This window comes from Erithacus rubecula (genome assembly GCF_903797595.1).
Source record: "Erithacus rubecula genome assembly, chromosome: 8".
Lineage (NCBI taxonomy): Eukaryota > Metazoa > Chordata > Aves > Passeriformes > Muscicapidae > Erithacus > Erithacus rubecula.
The window spans coordinates 5,118,275-5,133,908 of NC_136659.1; the positions used below are offsets into that span (position 1 = coordinate 5,118,275).

At 38.9% G+C, this 15,634-nt stretch overlaps 1 protein-coding gene across 40 annotated transcripts in view; it reads right to left on the minus strand.

The window, feature by feature from the left end:
- MAP2 (microtubule associated protein 2) overlaps nucleotides 1-15,634 on the minus strand; it is a 212,356-nt gene that overhangs the window by 178,145 nt on the left and 18,577 nt on the right. The window contains exon 2 of one of the 40 annotated variants that reach the window (XM_079311159.1): nucleotides 13,316-13,440. The exons of the other annotated variants lie outside the window; for them this stretch is intronic. The gene's annotated coding sequence lies outside the window, so the exon portion shown is untranslated. The remainder of the gene's footprint in view (nucleotides 1-13,315; nucleotides 13,441-15,634) is intronic. 40 annotated transcript variants of the gene reach the window in all.

The following is a 15,634-nucleotide window of genomic DNA, read 5'->3' on the forward strand; positions in this document are numbered from 1 at the left end:
AATTAATGAGTAGCTTTGAATGTTATCTTCTTTTGAAACCCTCTATTCAGGGTTCGAACACCCTAATTATAAGTGCTGAGCAAAGAGCTTGTCTAGGTACGTTTCAAAATGCTACATATATAATTCATCTTAAGATTTTTTTCAAAATAGAGATTTTTCAAAGGTTCAAGAAGCTTTCAAAATGGGAAGTTTGATTTAATAGAGATGGATCACTCACAGCAGATACTGCTCCAGTAGCCCTAAGATGGCCACTGTGGCAACTATTCTGTAAGCAAAAAAGGAAACTGGGCTCTGGCACAGCAAGATGTGATTCTTGAAAGTAGTCCCTCCACCACTTAAACAGCCCTGCTAACTTCAGTGGGTCTCATCCCAAAATCAACCAAGCACAGGGCTGAAGGGATCCCACACAACATTTCCACTAACACTTCTTGGTTCTGGAATAATCTCTCTGACAGCCTGTTTATTTTTTCAAAAGATGCAAGGAAAGCACTTTTGAGCAGGCAATTAAATAAATTAGAATACACTTGCCAAAATTCTAGACAACATGTTGGTTTAAGACAGGGAAGGTGTCAGACAGAGTGTGCAATGTTAACCTAACTATATATATATATATATGTGTGTGTGTGTGTATGTATACACATACATATATACACACACATATCTATCTATCTATCTATATATATACTATGTAAACTATTTTTTAAGAAGATGAGAATGGAAAGCGAGTGGGAAAGGAAAGTTAACCAGGACACAAACATCTAAAAAACAAATATATTAAAAGTTAAGCATCCTATTCAATTATAGTAGATTCTAAAATTATTTTCTGAACACTGGCTTCTACACGCACAAGACTGGCACTGAATGAGAATTACTGCTTCCACTCTGAGCTGAAACCAAGAGCACCACTGATTTGAGCCTTCTGCTGCGTCAATTGATAGAGGAAAGGCACAGAGCCACAGATTTTTTTTTTTTTTTTTTAATCCTATAGCATAGTAACTCTGACACCAAGTCCCTCTGCAGTGGCTGAAGGGCGCACTATCTCAGGAAAAAGCCTTGTGGTGGCTGCCAACAACTAAATCAAGCTAATCAGCAATGTGCCGATGCATGCTGATGTTGACACTTCAAGGATCACAAAATATTCAGTTCTACTCATTAATCCTTTAATGCTAGTTCCCATCAATCAAAAAGCCCACTCTAATTACAGGTTTCAAAAAGCCCCAGTAAGATTATTAAGAGAGCAATGCAGAGGACAGCACAACAAGAAAAGGACTTTAGATGCTAAATCCTTTCTATGCAAAGCCTAGTGTCTGCAATTTCCTCAGAAGCATCATTGTCAAAGCATAGGCAGAATTACCTGCATGTGGTAAGTCAACAAGCTGCAGGAGCACACTGCAAGCATAAATCACTTCCTAGGTGCTATGCCAGTCTCTGAAGCTACATACATATACCTCACACTACATGGGCTGAGAAACTCTCCTGCTACCTGGACACTGGACATTTGCACCAAGGTTACAGTTCTGCTGCTCAGTCTGTCTACAGCAGCTCACTTTGCTGAATAGAGCCCAGAAATCATGGGAGCTGCAGAAAACATGACTTAATGACTGCAGTTTCACTAACCCCTTCTACACCTGAAGCTAATTTTTCTCTGCTATATAGAGTGAGCTTGCAGTTCTTCAGAAAAGAATTTGCTCCTCTTCCTGTAAGACACATCATCCAATTTTCAGTTTCTATCTGCACTATACTGGCTTTGTATTTTGCACTTTCCTTCCCTTTCACCATTCAAATTTACTGTTCAGCCTTTTGCAATCTCTCAGCAGACAAATCAATTCCTACTGTCATCCTTTCACCAGTCTTCCTGAGTTAACATTAGTGAGACATACAGTGGCTTTGGAGAGCTGGACACTTTTGGTAAAGACTAATTGAAGCAGACACTGTCTAGGGCATGCAGTCAAGAACCTTCAGGGTGACAAATTGCTTGAAAATAAAACAGAGTAAATAAAAATAGGCTCTTCTGTCCAAGCATTAGGATTTTTCCCACTTCCTCCCTTCATATATTAAGTGTGAGATCTTACCCAGACACACAGACCCCATGAGTACTGTAGAATTTATGGCCCCTGCATAAAAACACGGAATATATCAGAAAGCACATGTGCTGTCAGGTAACCTTGATATGAGTGTTTATTCCACTTTTTGTCAGTGCTTAAAATCAGCTGTCTTTAGCTAGGATAGTCAGAGGTCAAGTACCTGTCATCATCCTCCAGAACAAACTACACTATCCCAACTACTCCCTCAGCATTCCCTTCTCAGCAGGTTGCTCTGCACATTTGTCTCTGATTTCCCACTATCTTCCTGCAATCCTCAAGTACCTTTCCTCTACACCACTTGAATATTAGCAGTGCACTGGTATAAGGCCATCTACTTTTGTCCTTGTCAGCACTTCTTTTCTACTGCTTCCAGAAATCCTTAAGAAGATGTAAGCCAAGTGCTATAACAGCTGAATGATTACCATCCAACAGACATGGCACAAGAATTCCATGATTTCTCTTCTCTGCTTAGCCCAGAATCTCATTCCAACTTTCCACCTTACAAAACTCAAGATATAAGCACTCATAGTTCAATGCAAAAATTACTTTCCCCATGAGCTGACTGCAATGAAGTCCTGCCTCATGGATGTGGGCTGTACACACTGGAGAGGAAAAATGTCTGTGCTAAAGCCCTACATGTAATATGGCATAGCTATAAATACCTCAGAGATGACTCTTCTATACTTGACCATGGAAGAAAGAACATTCAACAGAGCAAATGACCGTGCAGCAACTGGCAAAGATCACTCAAGTCAAATATACTCAGTTACAAACAAGGGTACATGGAGTTGATGATGTCTTTAGGGCTAGGGCCCACTTTGCAGTGCCCCTAGCTCAAAGGCAAATATGCCAGCAGTAATGCTAACTGAACCAAAGAACTGGATAATTCTGCCCTAAGGCAAGAACATCTGGTAAAGGCTGAATCAAGAGCCAGAATATCTCCAGTAAAAGAAAGCTTCAGCACCCACTGTTACCTCCAAGTCCCTTGAGCACTGAGGATAGATCTTGTTAAGCACAGATGAGTTATTTTGCCAAGGCACAGCAGAGATTGCCACTACAATAGCATGGCTAGTCTAACACTGCTGCAGCAGAACAAAATGGAGCTGCAGGCAAGCACAACCATCAGTAAAATGTTCAGCACACCTGAGCTGGTGGTGTGGCCAGAGCCCAGGTGCTTTCTGTCAGTCCCATTTGCTCAGAAAGTACTTGCCTTAAGGCAAGGCACAGAACCAAAGCACAACTTCCCACCTGAGACCATAAACAAAACAGCCTCCTAGGTAAATGAGACAAACAAAGAGAACACACCTCGTCATCCCCATCAGGGAACGCTTCCACTTGCCCTTTTCTTGAAGAATAGAGATGGGTAAATAAAAAACCTTTATGGTTGCTCACAGTTTTATTCATTTCCATGTTTTATCTTTACAAGGAAACTATTCACATCATCTTATACAGTGTTAACTCTAATGATTTCAGAGATAGGGATAGAATATGTTTAGGTGACTATTTTAAATGATGGTCAGTAACCAGGACTGGTGTCCTGGACAGGTGTGAATGGCAAAAGCAAAGCTGTCCGTTCATAATCATTAGAGTTAACGCTGTATAAGATGATGTGAATGGTTTCCTTGTAAAGATAAAACATGGAAATGAATAAAATATGACAGTGCTCCCTTGCCCCTGCACAAAGCACCCAGGAAGGCACCTCTCTCTTGGAGCAACAGGCTCTGAAGGAAAATAAAAGTGAAAAAGTGTTTGTGGCATGGCTAATCCTGTAATCAAATAAACTTTTAACAGCTCTCTGGTGGGATGTGATGCTGGTAGGAATCATGTAGCTTTTGTAAAAAATTGTTAAGTTAAATCTGCTTTTCTTCTGCTGTTTTGTGGATAATCCTATTCTTTCCTCCACCTTGCAAGAAAAAGACTTCAGGTTTTTTTATAATACTTTTATGAATTTTAAAGCAACAATCTTCCTATGTAAAAAATGTTGTAGTGGTGATACTTTTCTTATCAAGGTATTTAACACAACAAAAAATGCCATTGGATTTCATTCTCTTATTGCAAATACCTCATCATGAGTTTCCAGAGTCTTGCCCTTTTACCAAATTAGAAGATCCATACCAAGGAACCAGACTTACAAATTACCTAATTTTGCAGGAAAGCATACACATATGAACTATGAGGAAGAGGAGACTATAAATTCCATATGCAATTTCCAAAAGACAAATTGTATTTAGCATTAAATGTTTAGATGACAGCTAAGGAAAAATAATCAGAATAACTAAAGGTGATCACTCAAATTGCATGTTGCAAGGGGAAATAAAGAATTTTCATTTTATGTTCTGTTTGACAATAACATAACCTTCAATGTTGTCTTCCAGCAAAAGAGGCATAATTCTGTTCATTATTATTTTAAAAACAACATCTGTGCTTGCAAGTACCCTTGTGAAAAAGTGTACAATATACTCCTTTTGCAGAGGCCATGGGAAAAAGAAAATCAAATATCTCAGTATTTTCCTGCTCTAACAAAGAAGGTTAATTAACGGAGCTGCTTTGGCAGTTGTCATAAAAATATTACCTCTTCAGTGTTCTTCAGAATAGGCTTACTGCCCATTTACATATTTTAAACTTCTAAGCAAATACAAAAGGATTAATTTTTTGAAAAATTTAATTTTATCAAGATTAATGAAACAACCATGGGAGCACACACTTCTTCAATTATGTCTTGCCTGCAGATTAAAACAGGTAAAGTCTTGGAAAAACATCTTTGATAAAAACAGCAAAAAGCTTTCAATTTTGAGTCAAGTCTCCTTTATCCTTCAGGGTCGCTTGATTTCCTTTGACTAGACACTGAAAAATTTGGAATTTAAAACTGTTTGCAAACAGTGTGCAAGTAGTTTAGGAGAAACAAAGGGAAAAAAAATTTAAATTTCCTCTGAATTCCGGCAGTGAAAGCTTCCCATCCTTTTCAATGTTTGCTTATATTATTCAAGCCATCCTCATTATGGTATATAAAATTAATTTCTGCAACAATGCTATATGGTAACATTTAATGAAGATACTCACTAGTGCCTGCTTATGTAGAAAGAACAACTTACATTACCAGCTAAATAATAAAATACTATTTCTGAACCTTGTCCATCGGACACAAATGTTTCGGATTCCTTTCTAAATTATCTCCTGTAATAACATGACAAACTCTGAAAATATCCCCAAACATTTCAGTTTTGTGCAGATCAGATGTAGATCTTTGTTTTCTAGTTTATATTCCATTCCTGGCAGTTATTCCATAGATCTCAAGTTTCCCCAATGGAAATCCCTCCCTTTCTTTTCTTAAGCATATCAGAGTTTTAAAAGGAGATTCTGTGTTCAACACATTACAGGATTTTCCTTTGCAAATAGCAGCCTTCTGGGGGAAAGCACTTTATTCACTCCTTCTGTTCTTTTCACTTTGTTTCGAGGCCTCTGAATTCACCACAAAGAAATGTTTGACAATTGTCATGGCCTCTATCCCAAAGGAATGTTTTGAAACTATAAAACATAACAGTACTTTGGTTGGGATTTTTTTTTCCTTATTAAAATTTTAAGCATATTATACAGTAGCATAGCATAAAGGAAAAGATCTTCATACAATGGTAGGGTAACAAATATGGTCATAATGTCTCCTCAACCTTCTTTTTTATGGCATCTCTATCAGGTTGGAAATAGATGAGGACAAAGCAGGGCACTCCAGCCATACAATGCAGCAGAAAGAACTAGATATTCCCCAAAGAAATCACTGAAGAGCTGGGAACCTGATCACAGTTTTCCTTTCCATTCTCAAATGAGAAGCAATATAAAGAAAGATAAGATATCTCTTAGAAGTGTATTTATCTTATATTTTATACATTTAAGTGCTACTTCTTTTATGTTCTGTGCTTTTCTGCAACACACAGGGGTTTTGCCTCTGTTATAGTCTCAGTGCTTGAGACAGCTGGGACATTCTACTTAGTAATTTCTTGATCATTCCATCATTTTCCGATCAGCAGAGCCACTCAGCCATTCAGGCAGCCACAGTATGTTGCAGCATCTTAGTTCCACCTATCGCAGAATCATCAGAATGATACTTCAAAAGGAAACAATTAAATATGTCAAAGGAACAACAGATGCTTGAAAAGATAAAATAAACAGAGGTAGTGGCAGAATGCCACACCACGATTCCACCTCAAGGCCTTGGTGAGAAGCAAATGGTGTACTGCAAATGCCCTGTATTTTAGCCCCTGTTTACACCTTAAAATAGTCCTCCCAGCACATTACTCCTTAAGAAGTTTAATTTCAGTTTAGTTGCTATTTCAGAGAACACCTCAAAGTGTACCAGTACAAGCTGTTTCAACTCTCAGTTCCCAGAAATGACTGATACTGACATTTGTCTGGCCTTTTCCCCATACATGCAGCATACTACTACAAAATTAAAAAAACAAAAACAAAAAAAAAAAAAAAAAAAAAAAAAAAAAAAAAAAAAAAAAACAGAGCAGTGCTACTGCAACATAATCTCTGTTGGTATCCACATGACCTCAAAGGTTGGGTCTAGAATGCAACCAATATAACTCCCCAGCTTTCAGAGCCCTTACCACAACTGTACCCAGCTACCTCACTGCCACCAAGGCATTCTGACAGCACAACAGAGTCCTGTGGGATGGAATCCAAAGATGGCTGCTCTGACCACAAGGACCAGAAATCCATTTGATATCCCAGCAGCTCTACAGCTGCAATAGTACAACATTTGTTTACAACATATTTTTCTCCACGTCTCCATTTATATGCCCAATTCTGGGTCTTGTACAACATCACAAAACAAAGAGGTACATATGCTCACCCACATGGAGTTTATATACAAAACAAGGACTAAACCTGTCTTTCCAGTACCCAGGTACAATTCAGTGTCCTATTTCATAGAGCAGAGCTTCAAGACTTTTTTTTATTCTTTCACAGAACTTCAGCTTATCAAAAATATCACACTCTCTCTGTTAGTAAGGGCCAGCTTCTCCATCATGCAGCATGCTGTGACTGCAGCACACATCCTGATCTGCAGTGCACTCTTGGAATAGTCATTCTGGTTCCACTGGAGTGCTTTGGAAAGAAGTGGATTGCTCCAGGATGCCGTGACTCCACTGTGGCTCTGTTTGTGTATGAGCTCTCCATTCCCTCTTCTTCCTTTGCCTTGAGGAGAGCCAATGCCTTGCACAAAACCCAAGTGATTTCCAGGAAGTCATTCCAGTCTGCTTTGCAATAATTCTCTTTGAGTGAATTTGTTTGGTAAATTGGCAATAGTGTCTGGCATACTGAATGCAGAGTTTTCTGAAGGGAAAACAAATATAAATTTAATATGAAGAGTTAATTTACATGTTTCTGTTTTGAAACGAATTTTTTCACTGTTCTGGAAGCTGGATGAATAGTCCTGGAAGCACAGAGAAACAGGAATAGGAAACATGCAGCTTGTGTGCAACATTTGAGATAGTACCCTGTACAGAGGCCAATCTGGAGACTCCAGCCTAGCACTTTGGGATGGAGTTGCTGAAACAATCCTCTCTAAATAACAGATCTGAGTTTGTTTTGCTTTTTTTTTTTTTTTTTAGTAGTAAATAAATTGCAAATCCTTGCTTGCATTATTCTTCAGGCCTCAGAGATGGAGGAATAGGTTTTAATGAATTCATGCACTAATATTTTTCCATCAATAAGTCAATTCCTGGAGAGCAAGCATCTGTTTCCATTTGAGGTTTGTAACCATTCAGACTTTGGCATCTTTGCTGACGCTGCCACTGAAGAGGGTCAACTGCATGGATAGTGGATCCTGGGACCTGGCTTTCTGTCTGTCAGCAGCTGGATTGCACCATCATGGAATTTCATGCAGGCTATTTGCATAAGGGTTGGGTGAAGCAGCACAATGAGTGAGGCCTGGAAAAAGATAGCACAGATAGGCAGTGCTGTGGTACCTCCCAAAATAATAACTTTTTGTTTGTCCTCTTCTTGGAGCACATGTGCCTGTGGCAGATGTTACTGCGTCAGCCACTGATGCCCATTCTGATGGAGACAACTGTGCTCCAGTTTGCTGAACTGGGTAACTGTGCTAACTTAGCTTGGTTCAACAAATTCCTGTAAGTAGCTGAAATCACAGCTTGTGGGGAAGCAGCCCCAGAAGGAGATAGTGTGTTTATGATGACAGGGGAGCAGTAATTGGAGAGCTACCAATGCATTTTCTTACGTAGGAAGTATGGGAAAGGCCAGTTTTGTGTTTATTTTTAAAAAGTCTTTCTTGCAATTTAAAACCAGCTCACTGTTTAGAGCAAGTGTTTGCATTTGAGTCTTTGAAAGTGATTGTGGTCAGAGGCACAAGCAGCACCTGCAAGTGAAGACCTTAGCTAATGCTTGGTTCTTTCTTGGGAAGAGAGATCAAAAACTTGGGAAAACTGGTGGGGATGAGTGGGTGAATTGAAAAGAAAATAGTTTGGTCCAACCTGTAATTGGAAGAATTACAGAATCTGTTTTGTGGACACAGTACTTTCAGGGCTTTGCCCTTGCTAGGATTACATGGGCCATGTGACAATCAAGGGCATTCTCTGCTGCCGTAGACCAGTGGTGATTCATAACTGGATGGGTCATTTAATTTCTTGCTGGCAGGTTAGGAATTTTTCCTGTAATTTGTACCCTCTCTTGTTACTAGGCCTTCCCTGCAAGATTTAGCCTTGATTTGCCCCTATGCAGGGATGAGATATTTGCTGGCAGCAACTCCATAGTTTGTGTCTGCAGGTTTGAGTGTTTGTCCTGAAAAGTCTGATAGATCAAATGGAGTTCATTGATTTCACTGTCAGACCAAAAGATGGCAGTGATTTGTTTAAAGATATTCTGGCTGCTTAATTACATACTTTATTTTTAGAGGGTTCCAGTCACTTTAAGTGGGGGATCATAAACAGCTAAAATGTGTTCCTTTTCTGGACTTCTATATAGTTAAATGGATTGCATGACAATAGATCAACCTCTCCAGCCATTAAAATGCTCTTGCTGCACAGAGACTCAAGTTTGTTTTAAGAAGCTAGTGAGGGTTTTGCCTTTTACTCAGGCTCAGTTTTCTGAGTCACTTAGTTTTATTATGCTTTTTTCTTGATAAGGTGTCCTATCATGGAGAGTTCAAACGCTTACTCCATTTTGTGTGAGAAATATTGTGTGTCACAGCAAGTAGTGTGGATAGAGCTGAACTCCACATTGCCACTGCATTTCTGGGAAATTCCATAACAGTGGTATAATGCATCATTGGGAGCTACTGTGCTATTTCCTAGTAAGATTTAGCTCTAAGCTGGAGTTGTATCCATAAAATACTTTTGTTCAGATGTAATACACTGCATCAGGGTGTTTCTTGCTTTCAAAACAGAGGAAAAGCATTGAATCTCCAAAATGCTTCGCAATGGGAACAGAGGTATCTCTGCAAAGGAAGTAAAGAGCAAAGGTTTGACAAAGTAAATCAGAATTTCTGGTAAGCATCTTATATCTGTCTTTGGGAGTGCCACTCTGCAGAGTTGTAGTCCTTTGCTGTCTCAGTTGCACCAGATGCACTGTTTTTAGCTGAAACATGCTACAATCCACCCTTCAGTGAGCTCTGGAATCACAGCTAACTGTGAGCAGGGCATATTATGGCCAGTTTGAGGTTCTCTGGTGTAAAACCAACATTGATATCTACTGGAATGAATCCAGTGAGCAATTAAGGGAACAAGGTTTGAGGAGAGACACAGGGAAATGTTTTTCTTCCATCTGCCAAGAGCGAAAGTTATTCAGGAGTTTCAGTGCTACCTTCAGCTACCTTGTAGGGAGGAAGGATGTAGAACAGGTGCTGCCAAACTTTTCTTCAAGTGCATGATGAAGGAGCCAGGGCAAAGGATAAAGTTGAAACAAGGTAAATTCCAGGTAGATTTAAAAAACCCCTTTTGTATCATGAGGTCAAACACTGGAAGAGAGACTGTGAGGGGTTGTAGACTCTTCAGTCCTGGAGATATTTTGAAGTTCAGCTGGATGAGATCTAGGTGAACTGCTTAGGATGGTGAACTGGCTAGTCTGTGGGTAACAAATGTTTTTGCCAAGATCAAGCTGCTGTCTGTTGTTGTAACTTGTGCCAAGGTCACATATCTTCTGCCTAGTTAAGACTGACTTTTATGAGGTAGGATGTGAAAAGTGAATGAACCTGGGAGAAAAACAGGAGCAATACAGCTTCTGGTTTGTGTCTCAGTACCATCTTGGGAATCTGCTGTGGAAATGCTTAGACTAAAAAATGTCTTCCTTTAATGGCTGAAAACATCTTTCAGAAGCTCTTAAAAATGTTTGAGATAAACAGCACCTTTCATTTGTGGCTAATATCAGACTATTATGAAGATTTATTGCTTTCACAATGATCTCTTCCAGTGCATTATTATGCTTGGGCTCTCTGCCAGATCTGAGCAGATCTGCACAGTATCCCTTAGCAAATGATTATGGCATGGGAACATATGAACATCGTAATTGTGTGACCATCTTTCTAAGAGCAGAATTTCACTGACCTCTGGAATTTTATCTGGTAGGTTCCCATCAGACAAAATGATTCAGTATAATTTCTCTGGTGCTGAAAGCTTCATGTGCACTGCAAAATGGAGAGTAAGATAATCTACCATAATGCATTTCCTGAACAAATATCATTGCTTCTCTGTCTTGGGGAAGTGTCACAGTGATAATTCTCTGGATACATTTGCTTTCCATCTGTCTTGGTGAATGAGAAAGGGAGATGAAATAGGAGATCTAAACTTTGTTTTTGAGGTCTCACAGGCACCACTGCCTGTAAGGCAGTATGTCAACAACTCAGGAGCCGTTTGCTTGAACTACTGGAATTGAGCTAGGACCACTTTTCTTAGTAATAGTATGTTCTTTGGGAGTAAAATGTTTGTTTGTTTCTGCTGTCCCAGTGTTATTACTAGACAGTAAAGCTTGATATAGCTTTTGTATTTAGTAGATGGATCATACACAAACAAAGAAATGTTGAAGAAGTAAACCAAAGCCAGCCACACCAACAACAAGAAAATGAAAACATCTGTCTGGGTAGAGAGGTTTAATTAGCTCTCCCCTGTGGTCTCTTTCTTCTTCTGCTAATATTCCTTTGGTCAGCATCAAAAATATATACCTTGTAGTTTCCTCAATACTGTATTTGGGTAATGCCCCAGCCAGCAGCTGTGGTGTGTGATTTGCTTATGCTGGGAGAAGGAACTGAGAGGTGCTTGTGTACCAGGATCTCAGCCTTCACCACCCAGCAGGAACAGCTGGGAGCTGTGCTGCTCCCCTTGGGACAGCAGGGGTGTGTTTGGTGTCTTTAAATCAGAAACTCTTCAGAAGTTCTTACAGTATTTCTCATGCAGCATGACTCAGATGAGGTACTGATTTCATCTGTAGCTCCATGTCAAGTCTAGCATGGAAAAAAAAAATTGTCTCATAGCATTTTGTTTTCATATTTGGTGAGTTGTTGCATACCACTAACCTTTTCTTAACAGGATGATAAGTTTATTTTTCTTGATACTTATTATAATAAGATACAAAAAGAACAGTGCACTACATCCAGTAAAAACAGTCTGTGAATGGTAAACAAAACATAATTTTTTAGTGATATAATATTAATTAATTGCATTTGCATGAAATAATCCTTCATTTTCTGTATTGCTGTTCCTGGTTTGTTGCTTCTTTCCCGCTGTTAATTGCTTAGTCAGGTATGGTAGCTTTGTTTCACTGCCTTTGTACTACAGGTGAGGTTTGTGCAGGAAATAATGAACAATAAGTGGAACTCATTGGCATTAGGATTTGTGTTAGCTCGCACAATTAAATATGTTGTAAAAATACCAACTATATTACTGTTGCCACTACAAAGCCAGACATGCTGCTTACATGTTTAAAAATCATTATTTAGAGCTGACTGAATGACAAGTTTCTTCCCCCATACTGGGTAAAAGTCTGAAAATATTAGAGTGTTTATTACTAAAATGCCCTGTAGAAGTACAGGGTTTGCTTAGATTTACAGTCCTTTAGAATATTACTGATACCTTAAATAAACTGTGAGTCTGCACAGATAAACATTCATTCTGCTGATAAACATATTTTTAGATTTTGACATTCTTGACTATGATTGACAGAACTGCACCAAATATGCATCCCAAGTTTGTGAGATTTGTTGTTCAAGGAGATAAGTAATTTTCTTTGGGCCTCTGCTATTCTGATCTTCTTGGAGCCATAATCCATGAAGCCAGTTTAAGGGTTGAAGGGTATAAAAATTGTTGCAAATGAGATAACAATACAATTCCTGTGAGAAACCTGAGGGATAGTTGATGATCATTAATCAGTACTTCTTTTCTCATTTCTAAACAGAGTGGAGAACAAAGCAGAGTGTCCATCACTAAATTACTGTTAATCCTTCTGAAGTGCCTTCTGGTGGTAATGAAAACTGCACACACAATTAAAAAGATCCAAAAATAAGTATTTGTCCAGATGAGAAGTCATGAGGAAGAGATAAACAAAACAACACTAATGGGGCTGTCAGAATTGTCTGTAAACCAAAAGAACAGAAAATAAAATCAGTCTAGATTTCAGCAGCTAATTCAGGACAGAACATCACTGAGGGCAGCAAGCCCCAAACTTCATCAGTATTTAGGGTATGTTCTGATATGTCCCAGGGTATGTATTTATTTACTGTCTGTCTTACTGAAATTTAAGATGTTTAGCTCCTAAAGCAGAGCTTTCTCTTTTTTAATTCAGCCACGTGAAAATCTTAATGTGTGCAGAGAGTTGTCAAATGGAGTCTGTGGAGCTGCAGCAAGGCTGGCAAATCCTTGGGATTCTTGAAATTGGGACTTAAGTTTTCACGTGGCTTAAGGGATGCTGGAGCTAAGTTTCCTTGCTATAAAACTATTTGTGCTGTAATATAAACTGTGCACCTGCTGCAAGGCAGACTACCTAGGCTAGGCAGGACAATTTCTTCTGGCAAGATGTTGTTCTGGACATCAGAGTAGGACAAGGGTGGAGAAGAGCTGAAATCTGATTCATCCAGAGTTACAGCTGTGCCCTGTAACAATCCCCAGATTGGAGATTTATCACCTTACCATATATCACAAATGAGTAAAAACATTCTTTTTGAAAGACAATTAATATTAACAAAGGTATCTCCTGCAGCATTATTTATAGTGAGAAGAACAAAGAAGAGCTCATAGAGACCTGGCACAGAAATGCACAAAAGGAGATTGTTACTCTCAGAAGGAAGCTAAGAGTCCCAGATGTACCTCTGTTCCAATTAGCTGCTTTATGAACTTTTGTCACAAGAGAAGGCTTTCTGAAAAAATAAATTCATGCTCTGATTAAGTAAATTGTGAGGAGTTAATGTGCAATACCACAGTCCCCAAGGGACTCCAGGACCAATCTCTCTGGTGTTTCAGCTACAGTAATTTAATAATGTACATTGTAAGACCTATGGCCTACAATGAAGATACCAGTATAAATCTTGAGTATATTATTTACCCTGGTGACACTGACTGAAAGGCACTGCTAGGCCAATTTAAGCAAACAAGACATAGCAGTCCCACTACCTGATCCAGTGATTAGTACAACTGGGTTTTTTTATTGCTGGGATCAACAGCTCCACAGCTAACAGCTTCCTCCAGCAAGCAGGTTCAGGTCAGCCTTGCAAAAAGAGGCAAAACCAAGAATGTTCCTCCATTCACATTCCAATTTGCTAAAAGTCACTGCACAATTTAAATCTCTGCTCTCACAAACAGAGACACACAATATAAAATAAGCCTCACAGATTCCCACGTTTCTGCTATTCTAAACACTGTATCCTCTGCTCCATTTGGGGCAAGATTTTTCAGTTGGTTTTCTTCCAGCATCTCCTGGATTGCTTTGGATTTTTGATTGCCTGGAACTGAGTTGGCCATTATTACTATTTCAAGTAATGTTGCCCCAGCTTTGCAGCATCTCAGATCTCTGAACAGCAAAGCACTCTTAATGCAGAGTGCACTTGATAATAAGATTAATAAAAACTAGACAGCATCTTTAGAGGGCCATCTTGTATCAGCCTAGCAAGAGGATAAAAATGAAGAGCAGTGTCATGAATCCAGGCAGTTCTAAGCCTCTTGTCCTACAAATCACAATGAACAGCCACTGGAGTGTCCAATTCCAGGCCAGACTGTGTGCTGCCAAATATTTTAAAAAGCCACTGTACTCTTTTTAAAAACTCAATCACCAGAACACTATTTACACATCTGTCATAATTGTCTACACATAGAATCTCTTGATAAAAAGTATCTTCTTTAGATTTGGTTACATGAATGAAACATTACATTGGGCTGATCAATACACTGTTGTAAAACAAATGGTTTATGTAGGCTGGTGACAAGCATCCCTCACCACATAAGTTGTAAATACAAGTGTGACAATGAATTTGTCTCCAACCACTGCAAGAAATAACATTTTATCAAGGGTGAAAAGGAGTCACATCACTGCTAAAATCTTTTGAGATTTGTCTCTATGGAAAACAATGAATGTTTGTGCAAATTTTCAAGTTTTCCACCTATATACCATCAAATACAAGGTAAAAAATATTTAGTTTACAGGTGAAAGGATGCAACTTCAATGTTTTGATGCAGAATACCTGAGCTCTCTTTTCACAGCAACTGTGAGTATGAGTAATTTAGCTGGAAATGGTGAGAAAGTGATGAATGACTCGTAGAGTTCTCCAACTGGTTTTCTACGCATCTGCTCCAGTTGACAAAATACAACTTATGTAACTAGGACAAGGCAATTGAGCAATAAAGACACACAGGAAATGCCATTTCTGCTGTTAACCAAAATACTAATGGCATTTACATTCTCAGAGAACCATTGGGAAAGTCTGTTCCTTTTTTTCTTTCTTTCTTAGGAACACAAGTGTTTATAAAAATCAGTAACACCTTTTTTTTTTTCCACCCACATGAACTTGGCCACATATCCCAGTATTTTGTTATGTCAGCTTCAAAAAACCTGCATTGCATTGCTTCAAGGCCTCAAGAAAACCAAAACAATTAAACTACACACTGATTTAAGACCTGCCTTTTCTCCTCTATGTGCCCTGTGCTCAAGAGAGACTTGGTTCCCCCTGTTACATCTGGCCCTGATTCAGCTGCTGACTGGAGCTGGCTTAAGGGATTAATGTCCATGATATGAACTAATGAACATTTATGAACCAGGAAGCCTGTATAGGTACCTGGACAGTGCATGGTGTCATGAATTAAAAATTATCTTAAGTTTCATTATTCTATCAATGTCCAACAATTAGTAATTCAGGCACAGATTTTACTTATACCTAGAGTAAATCCTGATTGGTGGTGTTTAAGCAGATGACCTTCCACTGACACATCAAGACTTACAATGCACGTTAGCTCTTTTACTGCAAAATAACTCTCATAAAAACATTTCCACAGATTACAGTCCAAGCTTAACTGCTGAACTATCAAGTCTGTAGAATAGCATATAAGGAGTGAACAGAAATG